This window comes from Canis lupus, chromosome 37 (assembly GCF_048164855.1).
Source record: "Canis lupus baileyi chromosome 37, mCanLup2.hap1, whole genome shotgun sequence".
Classification (NCBI taxonomy): domain Eukaryota; kingdom Metazoa; phylum Chordata; class Mammalia; order Carnivora; family Canidae; genus Canis; species Canis lupus.
In genome coordinates this window covers 25,454,588-25,475,519 of record NC_132874.1, presented here as the reverse complement: position 1 = coordinate 25,475,519, position 20,932 = coordinate 25,454,588, and the positions used below count along the sequence as shown (strand labels likewise).

General features: G+C 49.8%; 1 protein-coding gene and 1 long non-coding RNA gene across 9 annotated transcripts in view; one reads left to right on the top strand and one right to left on the bottom strand.

The window, feature by feature from the left end:
- Positions 1 to 15,306, bottom strand: part of EXOC2 (exocyst complex component 2) — a 224,900-nt gene extending 209,594 nt beyond the window's left edge. For 4 of the 6 annotated variants that reach the window (XM_072813903.1, XM_072813910.1, XM_072813908.1 and 1 more), the window contains exon 1: positions 15,189 to 15,306. The gene's annotated coding sequence lies outside the window, so the exon portion shown is untranslated. Of the gene's footprint in view, positions 1 to 14,222; positions 14,347 to 14,374; positions 14,473 to 15,188 lie in introns of those variants that run through there. The other 2 variants (XM_072813905.1, XM_072813904.1) reach the window with 2 other exon arrangements.
- LOC140626251 (uncharacterized) lies at positions 14,061 to 18,889 on the top strand. Of its 3 annotated transcripts, XR_012025445.1 has the most exons (4): positions 14,061 to 14,382; positions 16,005 to 16,118; positions 17,525 to 17,669; positions 18,437 to 18,889. It is a non-coding gene; the product is annotated as an uncharacterized lncRNA (long non-coding RNA). The 3 variants fall into 3 exon arrangements; XR_012025444.1 differs by lacking the exon at positions 14,061 to 14,382 and having other exon boundaries at positions 15,547 to 16,118; positions 17,525 to 17,649; XR_012025443.1 differs by lacking the exon at positions 14,061 to 14,382 and having other exon boundaries at positions 15,547 to 16,118.
- The last annotated feature ends 2,043 nt before the right edge of the window (positions 18,890 to 20,932 follow it).

The following is a 20,932-nucleotide window of genomic DNA, read 5'->3' as shown; positions in this document are numbered from 1 at the left end:
AATAAATATACGGAAAAAAGGAAAAAATTCAACCTCACAGAAATGCAAATTACAAGAGATTCCATTGTTAGACTGATGAAAAATATCTAAGACAATCATGATTTTCCACTAAGTGTGTAGTGCTCCGATGCACTGTAGGCAGCAATATAAACCATTCCAACATAAATATGAACATTCTAATATAAACCATTGGAAAACATTTTGGCAAAATATGTCAAAGTCTTACAAATGCTTCTATCTTTTGACTTGGAACATAATCTCTTTTTTTCCCAACATACAGACCGAACAACTCCACACCTTCTGCTCTAATCACCACAGGTTCAGCTAGCATCTTTGCCGGACAACACTATTACAATACCATTGAACTATACTCTCTATGCTGTACCAGTCATGCTGTGACTTCTTCATCCCACAACTAGAATTCTGTACCTTTCCCTCCCCCTTCACCTGGCTTACCCATCCTTCCCTCACTTCTTTATCCATTCATCCAAAGGTGGACATTTAGGCTGTTTGCATATCTTGGCTATTGTAAACAATAGTGCAATAAACATAATGGTGCAAATATCTTCTCAAATTAGTGTTTTCATTTTCTTTGGGCTAAACACCCAGCAGTGGAATTACTGGATCATACAGTATTCCTTTTTTTTTTTTTTTTTTGTATTTCTATTTTTTTAAGAACCTCCATACTGTTTTCCACAATTGCTGTACCAATTTACACTTCTATAAACAGTGCACAAGCGTTTCTTTTTCCTCCACATTCTCACCAGTACTTATCTTTTTTATTTCAGTCATTCTCAGAGGTGAAAGGTACTATCTCTGCAGTTTTGATTTGCATTTACCTGACAATTTGTGGTGCTGAACACAGTTTCATGAGTCTGTTGGACATATGCAGGTCTTCTTTGGAAAAATGTCTATTCGGGTCCTCTGCTCATTTTTTAATTGGATTAATTGGGTTTTTGGTGTTGAGTTATATTAGTTCTTTATATATTTTGGAAATTAAACCCTTATTATTTGCAAATACCTTCTCCCATTAAGTTGCCGTTTCACTTTGTTGAAGGTTTCCTTTACTGTGCATGAGCTTTATATTTGATGTACTCCCAGTAGTTTATTTTTGTCCTTTTTTTCCCTTGCCTGAGAAGACACATATAAAAAATGTTTCTAAGGCCAATGCAAAGAGATTACTATGTTTTCTTCTAGGAGTTTTATAGTTTCAGGTCTCACATTTAGGTCTTTAATCCATTTTAAATTTATCCTTGCATATGGTCTAATAAAGCAGTCCAGCACCACTTATTGAAGAGATTCTCTTTTCCCCATTGTGCGTGTGTGCGTGCATGCGTGTGTGTGTGTGTGTGTATGTGTATATATATATATATATATATATATATATACATACACACAATATATCATCAGCGAATACTGACAGTTTAACTCCTTCCTTAGCAATCTGGAAGCTTTTTATTTCTTTTTCTTGTCTGACTGCTGTGACTAAGACTTCCAGTACTGTGTTGAATAAGAGTGGTGAGATGGACATCCTTGTCTCATTCCTGATCTTAGGGGAAAAGCTCTCAGTTTTTCACCATTGAGTACAATGTGAGCTATGAGACTGTCATATAAGGACTTTATTATATTGAGGTATGTTCCCTCTAATCCCACTTTGAGTTTTTATTATGAACAGATGTTGAATGTTGTCAAATGCTTTTTTTTGTATCTATTTAGATAAATAAAATCTTTTTATCCTTCACTTTGTTAATGTGGGGTTGCACATTGATTGATTTGAGAATACTGAGCTATCCTTGCATCCAGGAATAAATCCCACTTGATCATGGTTAATGATCCTTTTAATGTATTGTTGAATGTAGTTTGCTAATATTTTGTTGAGACTTAAAACATATTCTTAAAAGGTGACCAATGGATAAAATAATCCAAACCATGGAGATTGTTATTAGGCATAAAGATTTCCATAATTGTGATGATTTATTATCACAAAGGGGAAAAAAATAGAAACATCCCAAAAAACTGAAAACTAATGTAACTAAAATGTGAAGGTCCACCCAAAGAAATATTATGCAGCAAGTGAAGTATTTTGAAAGTATGCCAGAGCAAGAGATTATTTATAGCAAATTAATTTTTAAAGAGACATAAACATGTATATATGTAAATACACAAATCTATATATATTTAGGAACCATTTAACATTTTTGGAATACTTACCTCCAAGAACTTTTTCTGAACATTTCAAAATCATTTTGTGTATGCATGTGTATATAATATATTACAAACCTTCCATGGTATGGTCTCTTGATCAAATGCTTGGAAAAATTTCAGCTTGCTTATCAAGTGACCTTTCCTGGACAAGAGGCTATTGTGAAAAAAGGGAAAATCAACCCAAGGGACATCACTCTAGCACAGAGAGCTTCTATTAAAAAGGTGACTGAGGTCCAAACCTGGAGGACTATGGTCTGGACCATATTTGGCGGCTGCCACCCTCCAGCACAACCCCAAACTAACATCACCATCACTCCTTCCCCCAAGGCCAAGGACAATCTAAACATCAAGATTCAGGGAAAACTAGGTTGACCACCTCAGCTGGCTGCTGCTCAAAAACTATCAGCTTCATTGAAAATACATCTTAGGCTAAGAAAAGGCCTCCAAATCTGTCAAGAAGTGACAGGCTCTTGTCTCATGTAATAAATCCAGTGAAAATCCACACTCTCAGCTGGGTATTTATACCCACTTTCAGCTTTTGCAAATAAAACCACATAATTCTGACGGGCACTGAGGAGGGCACTTAAGGGGATGAGCACCAGGTGTTATACTATATGTTGGTGAATCAAACTTCAATAAAAATACATATATATATATATATACATATATATATATAAAATTCTTTTTAAAATCTATGTTACACATTTATAAATATATAATTTTTATCTATGATTTTAAAATATACAGAAAAAGTTTCTAGAAGTAAATATTCTAAAATGCTAAATGGTTTTATTAATAGTGATAGAATCAGCAACGATTAAACGTTAGTCCAAAGTCATAGCTGGTAAGTCACAAAGTTGACTCAAAACCAGGTCTTAGGGATCCCTGGGTGGCGCAACGGTTTGGCGCCTGCCTTTGGCCCAGGGCGCGATCCTGGAGACCCGGGATCGAATCCCATGTTGGCTCCCGGTGCGTGGAGCCTGCTTCTCCCTCTGCCTCTCTCTCCCTCTCTCTGTGTGACTATCATAAATAAATAAAAATTAAAAAAAAAAACAAAACAGGTCTTAGCTCTATGCTAATCTAATTCATGATTTTTTTCTTTTTACCTATTATTATGAAAATTTTAAACATGCGTAAAAGAAGAAACTAGCATAATGAACCTCCATGTTCCCAAAACACTTTTATGTTGTTTTCAAAGGAGTATTTTAAAATGAACCCCAGACATATCATTTCATCCACAAATATTTTAGTTTTTTATCTCTACAATGGACTCTGTACCCAACCCCAATTCATTTTTCCTATGTTGTCTCAAAAAGTGTTACAGTGGAGGAGGGCCAGGGTGGCTCCATCTGTTAGACTTCCAACTCTTAATTTAGGCCCAGATCATGATCTCAAGGTCATGGGATGGAGCCCAAGTTCACGCCCAGCATGGAGCCTGCTTAAGATTCTCTCTCCCTCTGCTCCTCCACATTGTTACAGTTGAGATGTTAGAATCTTGACCTAACAAAGGAAGGAAGGAAGGAAGGAAGGAAGGAAGGAAGGAAGGAAGGAAGGAAGGAAGGGAGGGAGGAAAGAAGGAAGGGAAGGGAAGGGAGGAAGAAAAAGAAAGAAAGAGGGAAGGAATGGAAAGGAAGATAGATAAAGCCTACTTTCGTACAAGTATACGTGCTTGTATGCGTATGGAGAAGGTCTGAGGTGGATAGGCACCAGAGGTTAGCATTATTGGGCGAATGAGACTAGAGAGGCTAGAGGGATCAGGGAAGTCACATTTTATACGCTATTATATTGCTTTCCCTGTGGCACTGAGCATGTACACGAGTCTTTTAGAGATGCAATAAGGCCTTGGACGCAGAAAGGCCAATTCCAGAGCATGGTATGGAGCAGCCCTTAGGGATGGGGCTCCAAGGCAATACATAGCTTCCTTAGGAATACTGACCACATAACGTTTCCTCTTGGCGATTCTAGACCTGCTCACTTCACTTATACACTGATTTTCTTAGGAAAGGGATAATATACAATATCTTGTACTTAAAAAAAAGGCAAAAAGAAAGACTGTACCAAGGTCCCTGATTAAGAACTGTCCTTGATGGGCTTGGCTAGGGCTACATCACGTTCTTTTCTTTACTCCTAGGACCTAGCCTAGTCTCAGAACAAAGCAGACACTCAGGAACACAGTAGCTGGGCTGAACAGACCTGGGAACAACATGGGCTCACTGGCAACTCTCTTCTTTTGGCTCTTCAATGACAGCAGCAAACCTCAGGCCGTGTGGAATCCCAGCTATGAGAAACCACTGAGATGTGGTCTTCGAGACACCATTCCTTCAATCTGTACCATGTCCCATATACTATTTTTCAAACCGGTAAATCTGTTTGTTAGCCTTTAGACTAAGATCAAATATAAACCAATAAATCCATGCTACAGTAGTAATCACCAAAAACTATTATAGAAATGGAGTCTTCTAACAATAACCTAAAAGTTTACTCAACCTGTGACAGCTCCTCTTAATACTCTACAAAGTGCTAACTAACTATAAAGACAAGTCATTTGTTCATACCACAGAAAATAATCAGAGGAACCCAAATTAACCACAAAGATCTGAGCAGAATAACTCTTCTATGGGTCTCCTCTAGATGACAGTAAGTCAAGTTCAAATATGGTCTCTAATTGTAAGGCCCCAGAGGTGAAAAGCTTGATATTAACCTCTTCCATAAAGAATTGCCTGAAAATCAAAAATTTTAATATGTAGGGTCAGACCTTTAATATGTATCCTTTTCCAAAAAATATTTTAAATGTCTATCAAAATTTGTTGCACCTTTCATATTTTAGTGTATGTACTGCCAAAGCGAGCACTCGTTGTACCTTTCATAATTCTTTGCCCTAGAAAAACACGTTTTTCTTTTTTTAATTTTTTTTAATGATTTCGTTTATTTATTCATGAGAGACACAGACAGAGGCAGAGACACAGGCAGAGGGAGAAGCAGGCAGGGAGCTCAATGCGGAACTTGATCCCAAGACCCCAGGATCAGGACCTGAGCCAAAGGCAGAGGCTCAACCACTGAGCCACTCATGTGCCCCAAAATACATATTTTTCAACCATCTTTCATTTCTGTGAAAACCAAGCCAAAACTGACTTAAGTTTGACTTTTCAATTGTCCAAATCCATACATAAGAAAGAAGAGCAGGGGCAGCCTGGGTGGCTCAGTGGTTTAGCGCTGCCTTGAGCCCAGGGTGTGATCCCAGAGTCCTGGGATCGAGTCCTGCGTCAGGCTCCCTGCACAGAGCCTGCTTCTCCCTCAGCCTGTGTCTCTGCCTTTCTCTCTCTCTGTCTCTCTCTCTGTATCTCTCATGAATAAATAAAATCTTAAAAAAAAAAAGAGAACTGAAAATATGTAAAAAGATTTCACTTTACGATTCTAAATAATGAAAAGTCCAAGTGAAGAGAATTTTTGTCTTAGATTTAAAGATGAACTTGTATTCAACCAATATGCATTTAAAAATGCTATTTTTAAAATGCTGCAAAGGGCTGTAGCTCGACAGTTTCTCTGCCCTTGAAAGAGCATCAACTGCTGTTGAGGCCAATTGCCACTTCAGTTACTTAGAGCAAAATCCTACTCTTTTTTCCTGTTCATTGTTCATTCCTGGAGGATTTAGCCTGATAAAAGCAAAGACGGGACTGGAGGGATCTGGTTCAATCAAGATTTATCCTTTTAGAGTTCTAGATCAAATTTCAAAAGCCCGTTAGCAATGACATTGGTCAATTCACGGCAGGCTGGAATAGGTCGCTGCTGACTGCTGCAAGGAAGGCCTGGGTGACTGACAGACAGTACACACATGGCATTTCTACCAAACACAAGCCTAGAACATTTCACAGTTCCTGTTTAATATTTGAGTTTCTGAAACATAAGTTCATCCTATTTGTAATGTTTATTTGACATACCCATCACTTAACAGTGTTCTCTCTATAGAATTTTCCCTTGTCAGGTACAACATAGTGACTGACACTACGCACATATTCTGCCATAAACAACATAAACGTTACGCAGTATATGACTGCATTTGTATAAAGTTCAGAATAAGTAAACCCGTGAAGTCAAAGTAGGTTAGAGATACCCGGAGGAAGGGGAATGGCAAAGGGTTGATAGTGGGTTCAAGGTTTCCTTTTGGAGAAAAACGTTCCAGGGTTAGATAGTAGTGATGGTTGCACAACGTTGTCAATAGACTAATTTTGCTACTGAATTCCTGAGAGTGTTAGATTATCATTTTCACTGCAGAGAACCCCCAAAAATGGACACAAGAGGAAAGACAAGAATGATAGCACTTAAGAAAAAAAAAGAAAAAAAGAAAAAGCAATTGACACTACTTAAATTCCTAAAGTCTTGTGATTTAAGATCAAAGGAGACCAAAGGAGACCTTGGCCCACGCAGGGAAGACTGAACCTTCCCGGTGACGGACACTGAGCCCATTTACTGAAACTCAGGCTTAAAAGTAATGAAATAGCGAAAAATAATGCACGTAGTGGAGCCTCGGGGAGCTGCCCGTATGAGCGCTCCTGGAAAGCATCGGGCCTCGGCTTCCCGGTCCTGGACAACCTGCCCGTGGCAGCAGCTCCGCTGCGGGAGGTGATGGAGGTCAACGGTGCAAACCGCAGGGGGCGGGAAGGGGACAGGTCGGTGTTGGCTTCGGTGACGGTGACGGAGTGCGTGGCCGGCTCAGCACGAGTGTTCCGAGGGGGAGGAGAGTAAAGTCGGGATGCGAGTGCGGCTCTGCAGGAAGGGACCCAGAGGAAGGCCGGCCCGGACCCGCACATCGCATCGGGTCTCCCCGCCCACCCGGGGCGCCGAGCGGCCTCCGCGGGGCCCTGCGACGGGGCCTCTGGTCCGGGAGGTGGTCCAGGCCGCCGGCGCGCGACCCCCTCCCGGGCTCTCGGCTTATTTGTTTTCTTGACATTTTATTTGTTCGTTCAGGAGAGGCACAGGGAGGAGGCAGGACGCAGGACGCAGGCGGCGGAGGGGACCCCGGGGCACGGCCTGCGGGGACCCCGGGGCACGGCCTGCGCTGACCCGGGACCCCCAGACCCTCCGACGCGGGCGGCGTTTCACTGATTTCACGCGGATTCGGTGTCAGCCTCCCCTTCTGGACACGTCTACTCGGCCGGCTCTTGGGTGTGTGCTGCCCCGCCCCAGCCTCGGAGCCTCGGAGCCCGGGGGGGAGGGGGAGCCCCCAGCAGCCCCAGGACCCCTCCCCCCAGGGACTGCTGCGAGCCCTGCAGCTGCGGGGAGCGGCGGGGGGGGGGGACAGCCCGAGGAGCCCCCAGCAGCCCCCCCTCCCCCAGCAGCCCCCCCGCAGCCCCCGGCAGCCCCGCCCGCCGCTCGGAGCCCAGCAAGGCCGCGCCTGGGGCTGGGGCCGGGGCCGGGGCCGGGGCTGGGGCTGGGTCTGGGGCCGGGGCTCGGGCTGCGGCGGCGGCGGCGGCGGTGGCGGCGGGCGGGGCTCGGACCACACACCCGGACCACACAGGCCCGCGGGGCCGAGCCCGGGCTCGCACGCAAGGTCCCCCAGCTGTCACCGCGGGGGAGAGGGGGGCCTTACACAGGGACTAACAAAGCACGCATTTAACATCGATTAACCCCCCACCCAGCACAGGTCAAGGAGGACACTGCACTAGGACAGCAAAGCTCCTCACAACAAAGACAAGGGCCACCTTCTCTTGGAATGTGCCACAGATACTTAAGTGAATGCATTTCCCTGTTTTCGCGTGTGCATTTTTCTATTGGAGTTCCACCTACCAACATGCAGTATAATCATCTGAAGATTTGCGTGGAATCAGAAAAGACCCCGAATAGCCAGGGGAATATTAAAAAAGAAAACCATAGCTGGAGGCATCACAAGGGCAGATTTCAGGTTGTGCTACAGAGCTGTGGTCATCAACACGGTGTGGTCCTGGCACAGACACAGACACAGACACACAGATCCGTGGAACAGAATAGAGAACCCAGAAGTGGGCCCTCAACTCTATGGTCAACTAATATTCCACAAAGCAGGAAAGACTCTCCACTGGGAAAAGGACAGTCTCTCCAATACATGGTGCTGGGAACATTGGACAGCCACGTGCAGAAGAATGAAACTAGATCATTCTCTTACACCAGACACCAAGATACACTCAAAATGGATGAAAGATCTAAACGTGAGACAAGAATCCATCAAAACCCTAGAGAACACAGGCAGCACCCTTTTTGAACTTGGGCACAATAAATGCATTTTCTTTCAGATTTATATTTTATTACTTTTAACCCATCTGCCTCTTTTCCTTTAACGAAGTGCAGAGCATGAAGTGCTTCTGCAACAAAGGTCAGAAAATTCTAATTTTATGATTTTCCCATATTTCATTGTGACACAACCTTTAATGTACCAAAATATTTACTGGTGGAATAAAAGCTTTTTACATAACTTCAGGCTAAAAATACATTAAAAAAAAAATAACTAGTAGCAGTAATTACCAAGAAATGTGAAGAAAACAAGTAATCCAGTATCTTGCTCTGTCCAGTCCCGAGAGGCTTGGCTCAGCCCAGCTAAAGGGAGAAGACCAAGAGTTGGAGTAGCAAAACTTCTGATAACACTTAAGACTTGGAGAACCTTCACCAAATAGGCCAAGGAAAGCCTGATGTTAAAGCACTATTTTCCTAGATCAGGCCACAGAAAAGTGAAAGTCTTCTATAAAAAATAATAGCCAAAAAAAAAAAAAAAAAAAGGAAAAGAAAGAACCTCCCCCAAACTCCACCCCTCCCCACGCTACTCAAACTAGCATCACCAAGGAACAAATCACAAACAGAATCTCAAGACCCCAACCCAACCCCACCTACATTTCAGCCAATTCTGCGCATATTAACATTTAAGCAGCACCATGTAGACTTATCCTGTCCAGAGCCATCATGGATCCAAAGGACTCCAGAAAAATCTCATTGCAGAGATGCCTAGAGCATTTCAACAATAAAATTACACTCAACTAGACTCTCAGGCCACCCAGCAACAGAACCAAATGTAGAATTCACCACATCCGCCTTGAGTCAGGTTCAACCTATCCTAGAACAGACTTGCCTCTTGGGGTTGGGCTGCGCTAACCCCAGAGGGACCTCCTAGAGATATTGGAAAAGGGTTTTAAAGAATGGTAATTTATTTCCTTCAGTTTTCTGTAAACTCAGACTCTACTTTTCCTGTGCAGGGTCAAGGTCAAGTTATCTCAGCACAGCCACACATTTTACCATCTAAGGGCACAGGGTGGGACGAGTCTCAGAGACAGGGTCACGAACTCTTCCATCCAGCTTTCTAAATTAATCATCTCTCTCCTGCTGTATCTCAAAACCGTGGTCAACAAAAATATAGTCATGCACAAATCTGAAAGGATATGTAGGGTATACATTGTGCTAAGACTCACTGGTCTCAGAAGGGACATCTGCAGAAAGGATGGACTGAACAAATAAATAAATAAAGCATCCCTGTTTTCCCAGCTCTTCTTTCCTTCATCACTCACAAACAAAATATAATTTAAACATAACCATGCTTTTAAGTTTAGACATAAGTTTTTATGCTTTAATTCATTTGGGGAAAAAAAAACAATGATTTTAAAAATACAAATGATAAATGGCACTTTACAATATCTCATATATATGGAAAATACCTATTTTATATATACATACACATATATATATATGTGTGTATATATACATGAAAAATACCTTCACTCCTGCTATAATGTTTGGGATTAAAAGGGAAGGAATGTACAGAAAGGACTAAGAGAGAAGACTGGAAGCAAGATAGTATATAAGTATATAAGCCTGACAATTTGGCTCTCCAGAGCTCCCACATAACTGATCTATTACATAAATACTTGAGTACCCAGCTAATCTAAAACAAGCACTGGATTTCATCTTCATTAAAAGAGTTAATTAAAAATCTCCTTCTTGGGGTGCCTGGGTGGCTCAGTGGTTGAGTGTCTGCCTTCGGCTCAGGGCGTGATCCCGGGGTCCTGAGATCGAGTCCTGCATCCAGCTCCCTATAGGGAGCCTGCTTCTCCCTCTGCCTGTGTCTCTGCCTCTCTCTGTGTGTCTCTCATGAATAAATAAAATCTTTTTTAAAAAATGCATAATTAATTAAAAGTATTCTTCTTTATTTTCCACAAACTATAAAATCTCTTGTCTTAGCAGGCTAAGTCTTGCCAAAGGACAACTACCTTCACTACAACTCAAAGCCAAAAGCTGTTAGGCCTATAGGCGGCTGGTTCTCTAACTCAGGCCAGCAGATATGATGACATACGGAAAATGAAATAGGCCAGTGCAAATCTACCCCCTTTTCTATCACTCTACCAAAACAGAAACAAAAACAACAATTTCAAAGAGGATATACTACTTCATTAAAGAAGGAAGAGTAGTTCATGTAAAAGCACAGCATTATTCATTCCATCTACTGCCAGTTGTACTCATGTCCCTTACCATTCCCTGTTTATTAGGTTTGCATTGGGTGAACAAAACATTAGTTCTTGATATCTTAGAAAACATAATTTTTCAGAAAAAAAAAAGTCCTGGTGTTTGGTTTTTCAGAAAAATCATATAGCCAATACTGAAGGAGTCATTAACAAATAAAATTGATTTCTATCTTTGTTTAGTCATCAAGAAGATTTGGGATCTATACAGAGATTGGTCACTTAGCATCTCAAGAGAGTACAGTGCCGGATTCCTTGTTAAAGACATAGATAAACTGAAATCTGGAATAGGGGAACCCTCAGATTGTTGGTTCAGTCAAAACAAATATTTATTAAGACTTGCTATGTCCCAGGCACTATATTGGGGAAATGATAAGAACAAGATTTTGTAACAAGGAGGTCATGGATGCCCTTGACCTTCAATAGAATCATGGGTACTGAAACCAGAAAGCAGTGGGATGAGTTAGAAACGGAGTATCAACAACTATCTAAGAAATCTGCTAGGAAGGAGAGAGAGAGTCGGCAGTGGACTCTTTTGGGGTGGGGGGCCACAGTCCTGCCCCCACCCCACCCCACCCCGGAAGCCTCTGGCAGCAGCCACACCCCTCGCTGCAGCCCCAGCTCCCAGCAGGCTGCAGTTTGTCCTCTTGCTCCTCCCACTGGTCGGTTTCTCTCTGGGCCTCACTACCCCTTATTTGTCACCTAACCTCGCCCACACCTCCGCCAAGTAGTCCCTTTATTAAAACCTCCTTATGTGAACCATCTGGCATGAATTCTGATTCCTGCTGAGACTCTCATTTATCCAGATACACATCATGTCAATCACATGGGGATTTCATTAAAATTAAACTAAAACCAAATATTCCTGACTTTTAGTCTTGTCTTGTCTTTCAGTAAAATTATAAAACAATGGAAGTTAAAAATCATACACCCGCCAATATCAAGTGGGAAAGGCCTCAAAAATTTCATCAAACCTCACGGATGAAACTATGAGCCAACCTTGCCAAGGGCAGCACAGCCAGCAAGTAGCAATGGGAGAACCCGCTGGTCGTTGCACAAGGACTACTGAACGCCCGCTTGGTGCCAGGCACCACTAGGGGCCTGCTTGGATCCACCTTATGCAGCTTCCCCTCTAATTAACCACATTCCACGTTTCCTAAACCCCAGTGTCCACTGTTTTTTCCACGACTGGCTCCCAGACTTAAAAAGGAAACATAAGTAGAAGGAATGATTAAAATCAAAACCAGAAATCAAGACTGGGATGCACCACATCCAGCTGGTCATCTTAAACGTTCCCGACAGAATCAAGTTAAAGAATGCTCATGAAGCTTTTGAGCAAGTCTAATACAGTTCTCCTGGGGGGTGAAATGCATAAAAAATCAGTTCCGAACTCCTCTGCCCTACCCCCAAGGCACTCCATAATCCAAAACGCACTTACTTACCAGCCTGTGGGCCTTTGTTTTTGGTGTACCACCCAGATATTCCTGTGCCCTCCCCACGAAGGGCCAGATCCTCCCATCAAGGACTGACCTCTGTCCAACTCCAACAGAAACTTCCCCCATCTGAATTCCTGCTGTACGGACACTTGATATATAGTCAAGTTCTTAGCTATTGTTCAATCGAGAGCACAAAACTGCCCCTCTGAATCTAGCCTAATATTTTATTTCTAATGTGCCAGGCATATGTAAAACTGGGAGACGAAAAATGACCAAGGCTAACCCCCGTCCAGCCAGAACTTACTTAGCCTTTTGACAGATTATGTAAATACCAATAACAGCTATAGCCCCTAGGACAACACATGGATATAACAGTGCTAGCTGGCTGCAGGAATCACTGAGCTAGAAGCGTTCAAACCAGGGAAGAGCTCGTACAGATAACGTGGTTACAGGAAAGAGGACACTGAGGACCAGAGGCGGAGCCCGAGCTGCGTAGCAGGTGGGTGGTAGCTCACAGACCAGTCAATGGTGGCTTTGATGCCGTAACTTTCACACTGAGGGCCAAGGAGGACTATGGGTGTCACAGAGCTTCGGGAGTCATATTTCCCTGCAATTACTTTAAGTTTGTGTGTTTGTATCGAGAATAATTATTTTAAATTAACATAAACATACACTGAACCATGTGATAATAACCACACGACTACCGTGCAGTTTCACCAGGCGCTCCAGGAGATCCGTGGACACGCTCCTCACCGTCCTAGCCTTCTGCTTAGCAGACTGATCAACGTTCGTTCCCATGCCCGTCGATTTCAAAGTCCTCTCTACTCGACACTGGCCTAAAACTCCTCCACTCAGTAAAACGTTTATGCTCCTGCAGTGCGGTAGGTGCTGCACTAGGATCCTGGCTACGTAAAGATGAATAAATCGAAAAATGGGTGGGAAAAGTACTTAAAAGACTAACTATAAAACTGGCCTTATCCTGCCAGGACACTAGAAATCATCCAAAGTCCTTTATTAGAAGAATGCCTCTGCAAAATTTTTTGAACGCCAATTTCATTTCCCATTAAGATTCATACATAACAGGCTCGCAAATATTAAAGGGATGAATGAAAATTTAGCTAAGCAGGTTAATAATCATCTTTTCAAAAGTAATAGTCCAAAATTATATTCAGTACAATCAAATGTTTGATATGAAAAAAAAAAAAAGAAATTTCTGAAACCTCCAAGAGTCATTCCAAATTACGCTGGGGGATCCTCTGCTTCTCTGCTGTGTAAACAGAAGAGAACATCTGAGTAGCAAGCACACATCATCCTCTATTACGACCCCTTGAGTTAACAACTTTTAACCCACAGATGATCCTCAGGAAACTTTTGGCTTCTAGTTTCTTTGTTAGTAGAGGCAGTGACACAAAGCCTGGCCAAAATATGCTTTTATAAATAAAATATTATTATATATTAGAAGACTGAGCCACACAACCTCAGGTAGAACTAGTTTTTCAACATAGCGCATCCCAAGGATTTAACTGAGCTGTGGCTCATTCTTAAGTATTTTTAAAAGTTCTCCTTATAGGGCAGCCCGGGGGGGCTCAGCAGTTTAGCACCTGCCTTCGGTCCAGGGCCTGATCCTGGAGACCCGGGATCGAGTCCTGCATCGGGCTCCCTGAATGGAGCCTGCTTCTCCCTCTGCCTGGGTCTCTGCCTCTCTCTCTGTGTCTCTCATGAATAAATAACATCTTAAAAAAAAAAAAATTCTCCTTATAAATTTACTCAGAATTATTAAAAAAAGAAGAAACTTTCTCACAATTGAGATCCATATAATTATAATTCTCATAATTATAATTCTTAATTACCAATTAAGAATAGTGTATTTCCGTTTAAAGACAAGCTTTTCAAGAACTGTTTCTTGGACAGCTATTCACAAAATCCTAGGATACCGAGTAAAGCGTCACAGGCTTCCCTAAGAGATGACCCCGTGCTTGGCTGTGCAGGCCTGGAGACTCGGGGATGGTCTCAAAGGAAGTCAGGAGGCTGCGGAACTACACACCAGCTTCGTCACCTTGCGGGCTCCGCTTCCCCATCTGTAAAGTGGGGACATGAGAGCAGCTACCTCTTGAGAGGATTAAATCAGGCAGTAAACGTGAACGCTTAGAGCAGCGAACAAAGGCGCCCAGACGAGGCTCGGTGCACCTGTACGCGATGCCATCTGAGCAACTAAGCAACCCGGCTTCACACCCGCTCTCCGCCAATAAATTCTCCCACCTGGCACGGTAACGACTGCGCGGCACGAGGGGATGGGGACGGCGACCACCGGTACTCGAGGGGCAGTGGGTCAGGGCTCCGGGGTCCAGCAGGTGCCCGGGTGGGGGGGGGCCTCCGGGGTCCAGCAGGTGCCCGGGGGCGGGGAGGGGCTCCGGGGTCCAGCAGGTGCCCGGGGCGGGTGGGGGAAGGGCTCCGGGGTCCAGCAGGTGCCCGGGTGGGGGGAGGGGCTCCGGGGTCCAGCAGGTGCCCGGGTGGGGGAGGGGCTCCGGGGTCCAGCAGGTGCCCGGGTGGGGGAGGGGCTCCGGGGTCCAGCAGGTGCCCGGGTGGGGGAGGGGCTCCGGGGTCCAGCAGGTGCCCGGGGCGGGTGGGGGGAGGGGCTCCGGGGTCCAGCAGGTGCCCGGGTGGGGGAGGGGCTCCGGGGTCCAGCAGGTGCCCGGGGCGGGTGGGGGAGGGGCTCCGGGGTCCAGCAGGTGCCCGGGTGGGGCTCCGGGCCTCCAGCAGGTGCCTGGGGCAGGTCGGGGGTGGGGGGTAGGGCTGTGGGCCTCCAGCAGGTGCCCGGGGCGGGTGGGGGTGGCTCCGGGGTCCAGCGGGTGCCCGGCCGTTGGCGGGTCGGGCCCCCCTCCTCCAGCAGCTGCCCGGGCCCAGGGGGGACACAGGGCGCCGCGCCCTCGGGCTCAGGGTCCGGGCCCCGCAGCAGCGCAGGAGGCGGGCCCCGCGGCGCGCACCACCCCCGCCCTCCGGGAGCCGCCCCGCCCCGCCCCCGCCCCCGCCCCCGCCCTCACCCCCGCCGCGGGGGCCCTTAGGCAGCACGTACCTGGCGCCGCGGCCGCCCCGACGCCCCCACCGCAACGCGCCGGCGCTCCTCGCGGACCGACCCGGGGCCGCCCCCCGCCCGCGCCCTCACTTCCGCCCGCCGGGAGCGCCGACGCCGTCGATCCGCCCGGTAGTCGAGCACCGAGTCCTCGATGGCGCAGCCTCCCCGCGAGGGGCGGGGCCGGCTTCCTGGGGGCGGGGCCGGGGCCTGCGGAGCTGCGGGGGCGGGGCCGGGGCGGGGCTGGGGCTGGGGCGGGGCTGGGGCGGGGCGGGGCCAGGGCGGGGCTGCGGGGCGGGCGGGCGGGCTGGCTGGGCGGAGGGTTGTGCGGTGCAGCTAGAGCGGAGCCGGGCGTGGAGGACGCCGCCCGAGGGCCCAGGGTAGCCCCGGGGTCACGCAAGCAGGGCCCAGCATGACTCTCGTCCGTTTCTGGCGGGCTCGGCGCCGGCAGGTGGCTGCAGCTGCCACCCGGGCGCTGGGAGGCCAGGGGCCGCACCGAGGTCACGAGCCGTCGGAGGTCGTGGCGGAGACAGCCAGGCTCCCATCTGGAGGGTCCCAAGAGCTGGTGACTGGTGACGTCAAAGGCGGGGAGCACCTCCATGGGCCGTGGCGGTGCAGGGCATTAGCCAGGGGCGCGCCTTTGCAGGATCTCGGGCTGAGGCTGAACCCGGCGGGGCGACAGGAAGGACACTGCCGCTTAGGGGGGCCTGCAGCAGCCTAGGCCAGAAATGTCTGCGGCCTGCCCCGAAGAGGCAGTGCTGGAAATGGAGGGAAAGCGGAAAACTGAGAGCGCTCTTCTGATTCCTTCTGCTTTCTTAGCACAAGATGCGTAAAGATCGTCGGTAGAGACAGAGGATGGGAGGCACGGGAGGTGTGAAGAGAAAGGATGAGACCTCTTGTCCTTGATGCTGTGAAGCACACGACTAAGAAAATGTAAGATTTCCAGGCAGGGCTGAAAGCCGTCCTGGGACGTGCAGCCCTAAGTTTGCAATGTATGCGGTCAAGTGCGCGCTTGGGTTTGTTAGGGCCACTCTGCCAGGACAGAGAACTAGTAGGAAATCAGTCGTAACTGAGGGCTCGGCTTTACAAGGCAGAAGCCGCAGAGAGCGAAGGAGCTGGAAGTCTCTACAAAGAAACGTCGTTATGTAGGACGGTGGAGTTTCAGCCCCCGTGACAGGGTATTTAGAGGGGTTGTTCTGGTTGTCCTGGAACTGGCCGCTCAGACTGCAGAAGGTGTCAAGTTAACTGATCCCATGTCCCACTCTGCTTGAGAGAACTCTGTTTTTTGTCTGTTATCCTGGCCTAACAAGAGAGCCCCTTTCACTGTCCAAAATGTCCCTGTTTGGGCAATACGTAGGCACACGAAAGCCACTGCACACTATAAGGAGAGCCCCAAACCACTGAGGTCAGACGCCTCTTCCAGGCTCAGAAGGGATTCCCCCAAGGGCCCTAAGCAGCCAGAGGCACACGAGTGGAGCTGAGCACAGGGCGAGGTTCTTGGAGGAGGTGGCCTGCCACTGGGACCACATGACTTTACGCTGTCTGCTTTTGGTCTAGACATTCCCAAAAGTCTGAGACCTGTTGGAATAACCAGTTACAGCTAAACGGAAAGGAGGGTAGCTGCGCGGCAGAGGCACAAGGGTGGTGAAGGGGTTGCCATCTGTGGCTCTAAGAACTCCGACCGTGCCTCACACAAAATGCATCTTTGGCCAATTTCTGTGTGTCACGTGAATGGCCCCCAGGGAGCATCCAGGGCAGAAGGGCCCTTAATGACCTGACCACCCTGTTCAGTGTTTGTACTGCAGGCCTGTGGGAGGTGTAGCAGCAGGCGGGCCTGGAGCTACCCGCGGCCCTTTGGGGTGGCCCATCTATAATTTCTTTTTTTTTTTTAAAGATTTATTTATTTATTTATGATAGACATAGAGAGAGAGAGGGAGGCAGAGACACAGGAGGAGGGAGAAGCAGGCTCCATGCCGGGAGCCTGACGTGGGACTCGATCCCGGGCTCCCGGATCGCACCCTGGGCCAAAGGCAGGCGCCAAACCGCTGAGCCACCCAGGGATCCCCTGGGGCGGCCCATCTAGGCGGTGCGTGCACTGCCGGCTGCAGAGGCCTGTGCCATCTCCGGACAAGCTCACTTCTCAGGCCCAGGTACACATCCTGGGGTTGGGGTTGTGTCCCCTGCCCGCAGAGCCCTGGCCAGCATCACTGTCTGGCTCCTCACCAGATAATAGCAGAATTTCCCATAATAGCGTCGTCTCCAGGCTGGGGCCTTGGCTGTACCCTCCCTGCCAGGGGAATAGAAGGTTCTATTAAACTGAAAGGTCTCTCCTCATTTAGGCAACAAAAACTGACCCTCATCATCAGGACAAAATCCAGACAGGGAGTAATTTTTTCTGGAACTCAGGGTACTCACGGCACCTTTCCCAGGACAACAGTAAGCGGCTGCGTGGCAACCATGGCCTGTAAGGAGGCCCAGCCAGGGGTGAGCCCTGCAGTGCAGGGGTCAGGAGCTAGGGCCTATGTGGGGTGAGGGGGTGGCCCGGGGTGAGCCCCATGGTACAGAGGTCAGGAGCTGCGGCCTGGGGGGGTGGGACCCAGGTGAGTCCCCCGGTGCAGGGGTCAGGAGCTGCGGCCTACAGGGGGGGCGGGCAGCCAGGGGTGAGTGAGCCCCGTGTTGCAGGGGTCAGGAGCTGCGGCCCATGGTGGGGGGGGCTCAGGAGGCGAGCACCGCAGGCAGAGGCCGTGCCTGCCAGGGGGAGGGGTGGGAAGCCCGGGTCGGCGACAGGGGAGGCCTCCCTCCGGCCGCAGGGAGGCGGCTGTGGCATGGCACGTGGCATCCGCGAGGCATCGGGGTGGCCCAGACATGCACGTTGCAGCCGGACACAGTGGAGGCCGTAGGAGCTGCCCGCCGCCCTCGCGGTGCCCTCGGGTCTCCGGGTCTCCGAGGGCTGCTCTCTGGAACACGCACTGCTTCTGCCCCGGGGCAACCTGGAGCCCGGGGGGGGGGGGGGGGGGCGGGGGGGGGCTCCTCCGCCCAGATGCGGGCGGCCGTACAGGTGGGCACGGGCTGGGCCTAGAGCCTCAGGCCGCTCGGGCCCCCAGGGACCTCGCTGGAGGCGGCCTCCATCCCCAGGGCCTGCAGGGCGCCGTTCAGGCCCCCCTCCCCCCTCCCTCCTCCCCTCCCTCCTTCCCTCCCCCCCCCCCCCCCGCGTTCTCTCCAACCTCTCTCCAGCTACATCCCCCCCCAAGGCACACCACAGAGCCGGCCCGGAGCCGAGCCAGGACACGCTGCCGTCGCTGCCGTCGCCCCGACCACGTGCGGACCACGTGCGGGCAGCGCTCAGGAGCGGAATTGCAGGCTTGTCGGCGGGAGGACGTTCAGGGAAGACAGAGCCCTCTGCCAAGAGGACGCTCGCCCCAAGCGCTTTCTTTCCTCGCACTTCAATTCCTGGGCTGGAGGGTGAAACCGGGTGACACATGTCAGGGCAGCGTCCACAGAAGCGCAGCAAATACTGTCGCTGAACTACAGGCGCGGGGAGGGGGGCTGCGGTGGCAACCCAAGGCCATCGAATAAATTACTTTTGTGTTTTCCATTCCACCTCACATTTAGTTTGAGCCACAGAGAAAAAGCGACTCTGATGCATGGAAGTCCTTTGCTTTCAGTCTTAGGAAACAGTGTGACACCCACAGCCCCCGTTTTGTGTGTGTATATATATATATATATATATAGTATATATATATATGTATATATATGTATATATTGGCATTAAAGGAGCACCCTGGGGGGATCCCTGGGTGGCTCAGGGGTTTAGTGCCTGCCTTCAGCCCAGGGTGTGATCCTGGAGTCCTGGGACCGAGTCCCATGTCGGGCTCTCTGCATGGAGCCTGCTCCTCCCTCTGCCTGTGTCTCTGCCTCTCTCTCTCTCTCTCTCTCTATCATGAATAAAAAAAATTTTTTTAATTTTAAAAATTTTAAAAATTTAAAAAATTAAAAAAAAAATAAAGGAACACCCTGAATGTTTTGTGGTACGTGGCCTACGGCTCTGTAATGGAGCATCGTTTGCACAGAATCTAATCCCCGGAGCAGCTGTCACTTGCGGGGGCTTAGCACCTCGAGCCCTGTTCCCTCCCAGCTTGTAAGCCCTTCACTGGTGGCTCCCGTTGAGGACACCACGGAGTCGCAGGCAGCAGGGACCCAGCCCTGAGGCCACACGCCTGGGGACCGAGCCTCTCTGCTCCCGCCTTCCCGGGGGTGGAGGCCTGTCACCCACCGTCTATTCTGAAACACCCTTACCGACCACTCAAGGGCACAACACACGAGCACACCTGGACATGTAAACCTCGACAATACCCGAGTGCTGGACGTGATTCACCTAAGACCACCCACTTGTCGCTCTGGGCCAGCATCTCCTCCGACTTGGGGCCCCAGGGACGGGTCCCCCGGATGTCCTCAGGCAGCTCCGCTGCAGCAGTTCCTGGCTTGGGCCTGTTGGAGGAGGAGGGAGGCCCCCGGCTTTCTCTGTCTCCATCTGCCTCCCCTGGCGTGTGGCCCGAGCAAAGCCTCTGGGGGAGCCTCTGTTCCCCGTGGGCCTCAGGGCCGCACACCTGCAAGTCCGGAGGCGCCACTGTGTCCGCTCAACTTCACAGCAAAGCAGAGCTTCGTGCTTTCCTCTTGCTCGCTCTTGGCACAGTTTGTTCAGAACACCATGACTAGGGTGGATGTGCATGGGGATGTGGGGCTTGGGCAGGCCTCGCACCCCTGGGGCTGCCCTGCGGGGTCCAGGTGGGGTGCCCCTGGTGCAGGAGCACGGATGGCCCCCGGTCCCTCAGCGCCAGAGGCAGGCAGAGGCCCGCCCTGCAGAGGCCACTGGGCTCAGGCGTGCGGTGGCTCCTTTCTGCGGCCAGGTCCTCCCCAACGGTGGCCCACAGCTCAGAGCGGCCTGGCCTGGGCCACGTCCTGTGAGCAGCAACTGAGGCCAACGTCGGCTCCGAGTGGAGAATTCAGAGCCACATAAGGCAGCGTCTTCACCCTCCGCACCGCCGGCAGCAGCAGGTGGCTGGCATCTCTTCCCTTGGGCCTGTGTGTGTGTGTGTGTGTGTGTGTGTGTGTGTGTGTGTGTGAGGGCTTTTGGTCCTATAGTTGTGCCCTCGAGGTCGCCGGCATGCCTGTGTGCGCCGGGTCCCTCTGCATGTCATCGCAGTGGCTGCGGCCCGTCAGGTGGGCCGCAGGCAGCAGAGCAGCTGTTGGGCCGCGGGCCACCTGGGCCACCTGGGCCGCCTGGGCAGGAGCAGCAGCCTCCGTGGGCCACGGGCCGGGCTGGGCTACTGGCCACAGGTGTCTGCTAGGGCCTCGGCCCCGTGGGCACTCCTCACAGCTTCCTTCTAGTTCAGGATGCCCCCCAGCCACTGAGCGCCCCCACTTCCTATCTCATTTCTCTTGTTCCCAAGTGACACGATTCTATCAGAGTCTCTTCATTCCTCGGATGACACCTGGGATTCAGGGGTGTCAGCTTCCCTGGGCACCGTCTCCCCCATTTCCGTAGATCGCACCCCGCTGTCAGCTGGTGGCCGCCACCCTGACAGGTGCAGAAGGCAGGCCCCCAGGGGTCCCCAGCCTCCGGGTGCAGGGTGCTCGGGGCCGGCGGCTGGGTCCCCGCTGCTGGCAGCTGCCTGTCCCAGGGTCCCCCTCCCCGGAGCCCCCCTGCAGGCGGCCCTACCCCGGGGCCTGCCCCCGCCACGGCCTGG